The 3756-nt window shown below is 34.9% G+C and overlaps 1 pseudogene; it reads left to right on the top strand.

The window, feature by feature from the left end:
- Positions 1-2752: 2752 nt before the first annotated feature.
- On the top strand, positions 2753-2852 carry LOC138142802 (U6 spliceosomal RNA; annotated as a pseudogene).
- Positions 2853-3756: the final 904 nt, after the last annotated feature.

The raw sequence follows: 3756 nt of genomic DNA on the forward strand, positions 1-3756 counted from the left end.
AAGATAAGAATAACTCTAAGACTTAAGATTCTGAAAAATTTAATATATGGTGGCTCTGGCAATAAATTAGTTGTGCCTTTGCTACACCTGGGACATTCTCTAATCTTTTTGAGCTGAAAAATGGAAAATAACTGCTTGGATGAAATATTTATTCCTAAATTACTTCTAATGATGGAATTTAATGAAGAAGAGCATCAAATATAGAAGTACAGAATTAAAAATTTAGGGAATACTTTTTAAAAGTCTCTTAAAGTTTTATTATATCTTGCCCTCTGCTTATGGTCTTGACACTGAAATCAATCATATAACCAGAATACTGTTGCTTAGTAAGGAGGTTGGGGATCCCAAAATCTTCTGAGGGGAATTCCAGGATATCTTAGAGTCCAGTGCTGTAAAATTCTAACCAATTATGTCAAGATGTTGAAGAGGATATTTGGATGATGTCAGCTAACTTACATCAACTTTATTACCCTTCATCTGAATTTCTTTCAGCTTTAAAAATATGATATTATGCTTAGAGAATTATCTTAGTTCCATAATTCTCATCAGATATTTTGTGGTAAAAGCACCTGCAATCACGGACAACTTTGATGAAGGGATTATGCGATCTTTATGGAACTTCAGAAAGTTAAGGGTTAACTCCTCACTATATATTCAAATTGCAATGTTCTTAAGCTTAAAAATAGAAGGCAAAAGCTTCAAAAATATCTTGCTCCTCTTCTTTATTTACCTCCCACTCCTGCTCCTGGTCCTCATCCTACTCCTCCTCTTCGAAGAACTTCTGCTTCTTCCTCCTCTTCCTCCTCTTCCTCTTTCTTCTCCTCCTCATCTTCTTCTTCTTCTTCTTCTTCTTCTTCTTCTTCTTCTTCTTCTTCTTCTTCTTCTTCTTCTTCTTCTTCTTCTTCTTCTTCTTCTTCTTCTTCTCTCCCTCCTCCCCCTCCTCTTTCTCCTTCTCATCTCCCTCTCCTTCTCTCTGCTCCTCTTCCCTCCCCTTCCTGTGCCTTCATCATCTCCTTTATCTCTCCCTTTTCTTATTTTTTTTTCTTTTTTTTGAGTCTGAGTCTCCTTATCTTACCCAGGATGAAAGTGCAGCAGCCACATACAGGTCTAATTCTGTGATTGATTGCCATGAAAACTTTCATCTGATCTTTTTGACCTGCGCTAATTTGTCCCTCCCTAGAAAATCCCATGCCTCACTTTTGGGTGATTATGATTTTGATAGTAGACTTTTTTATGAACACTTTATCAGTTTAAGTGTTATTTGTAGCTCAGAACTCAGACCTCAATTGATCAACCAGCTTCAGTCTCCTCCAGTGACAGGGATTTCAGGCAACACCCTTACCAAGCATTTGAATTTCAATTTCCATATAAATTACTATGCTGGATAGATTGATGTTTTAATTGCAAAAGACATTATCTCAACTTATTAAGAAAAAGGTATTTTTTAACTTTTCATAGTATTCGATTTTGGTCCATATTTAGCACTTTCTCTTAGCTACCACTCCAAAACATATTTAGAAGTTGCTTCCCAAGAAGGCAACTTTTAGCACATGTTTTAAACATATACTTATTGTTGTACAACATATCTTATACGATTCTATTAAAAATTAGTAGATCGGGGCAGCCAGGTAGCACAGCAAGTAAGAGCACCGGCTCCAGTGTCAGGATGACCTGGATCAAATCTGGGGTCAGATACTTAGCACCACACCCAGAAATAACTGGCCATGTAACCTTAAGCAAGTTACTTAACCCCGATTGCTTATATATAAAAATAAATAAATAAATTAGTAGATCACTTTAGTAAAGACATTTACAATGGTGTTAAAAGACATAAAAGCTTTATTTAGGGCATAGCAAATCTTATGAACAAAAGTAATTGAGTGTTTTAGTGGATAAGGAATTGGACTGAGAAGTACATTTTACATACCAATTATACAAAAACACACACACAAGAAACACCTAATTACATTTCTAAGTCATATTTTCTTTTTGCAAAAATATGAACAGAAAACACTGTAGTGCCTTTATTCTGTCTGAAATTATTAAAAGTATAAAAATAAATTATTGTTTCTTTCATATGATTAATAGTATATAATTAAAATTAAGATTAAATTATCTGTAATAAAGAAGTTTTAGAACATTTCCAGAAGATCAAGGGTAAAGCAAAGATGCCCATTGCTTGTTGTTCAGTAGCATCTGACATTTTGGAACATATCCCACCAATACTATCCATGGAGTTTTCTTGGTAAGGATACTGAATTTGTTCACCATTTCATCACCATGTGGATTAAAGAAAACAGAGGTAGTCACTTGTTCAGTAACCCATAACTAGTAAGTGTCTGAAACTAGATTTAAACTTAGGTCTTCCTGACTCCAGGATTGATACTCTATGCACTGAGCCACATAGCTGACTCTCAGCTATTATTATTTGACAAAGTTCTAGAAATATGTAAAATTTTAATATGAAAAGATAAATATATGTAACAATGATAGCCAGAGAGAAAATAAAAATAAACTCTTTTAGGAGATATGATAATCTACTTAGAGAACCCTAAAGAATAAAATAAAACTAATTAAAAATTAATAGCATAACAAAAAAAATTATTAAAATATGCTGAAAAATCCATAAGTTCTTTTTATATTCATGTACAAAAACATCATAGTAGAAAGTAATAGAAAGAGAAATCCCATATGAAATAACTACTGAATGTATAAATTATTTGAGTCTATCTACTAAGAAACACAAAAGTCCTTGCTTTGGCAGCACATATACTAAAATAGGAATGATACAAAGATTGGCCTGGCCCCTGCACAAGTATGGCATGCAAATTCATGAAGTATTCCACTTTTTTTTTTTTTCTTTCTCATGATTCTAATTCTAATTCTCATTTATTCCAATTCTTCTATAAAACAAGACTAATTTGAAAATATTTTTAATAAGAATGTACATGTAAAGCTGTAAGGGTTATGGGATTTAAAGATCTTCCATGCCCCATTGGACTTGCTGATGCAGCAGAAAAGGGTGGGGCAAGAGGAAGCAGAAGCCAAGCTAGAGTTTCTGCAGTGACTGGCAACAGCGGCGGCATCAGCAGCAGCCAACAGAGACAGTGGCAGCGGTAGCAGTAGAAGCCAGGGTGGAGGTGGAGGCACAAACCCCCTTTTTTTGAGCCAGCCAGAATTTCTACTGAGGACTGCCAGGGACTGGAACTGTGGGGGACTGGAACTTCTGGGATCATGCTTCCTGGACACTGAGTAGTTGCTGTGAGTGGTGAGAGGAGGACCTTTGCCTGAGGTAGCCTTTCTGTTTTGTAGGCTTGAGAATGTGGGTGCTTACTACATTATCTATGTGTGCCAATTTTGCAGCTACTATGATGGCTTTGACTTTCTGGTTTTCGGACTCAGTTTTCTGGTATTTAATAAATGTTCTAGCTTTATTCCCCATGTAGAGAGCCTGGTATATTTTGTGATTAATAACCACATCAGCATATTTATAGTTGCCCTAGGCATTGTGAATATTGCATTGCTGATGCAAAAGCCTATATTGCATTGTACACAATCTTGGAGGTGGGGAAGGGGAAGGAGGCAGACAAAATTTCAAACTTGTGAAAGTGATTGTTGAAAACAAAAACAAATAAGCAAATTTGTAAAAAAAATAAAAATAAATAAATACAAAAGAAATCTATGGATACAAATAGAAAATATTCTTTAGAGAAATAAATAATGACATAAATAATTGAAGAGGCAGTCTTCCCTCAA

Source organism: Petaurus breviceps, unplaced genomic scaffold (assembly GCF_028583685.1).
Source record: "Petaurus breviceps papuanus isolate PSGF00001 unplaced genomic scaffold, PetGlider_PUasm1.0 90603, whole genome shotgun sequence".
NCBI classification, from domain to species: domain Eukaryota; kingdom Metazoa; phylum Chordata; class Mammalia; order Diprotodontia; family Petauridae; genus Petaurus; species Petaurus breviceps.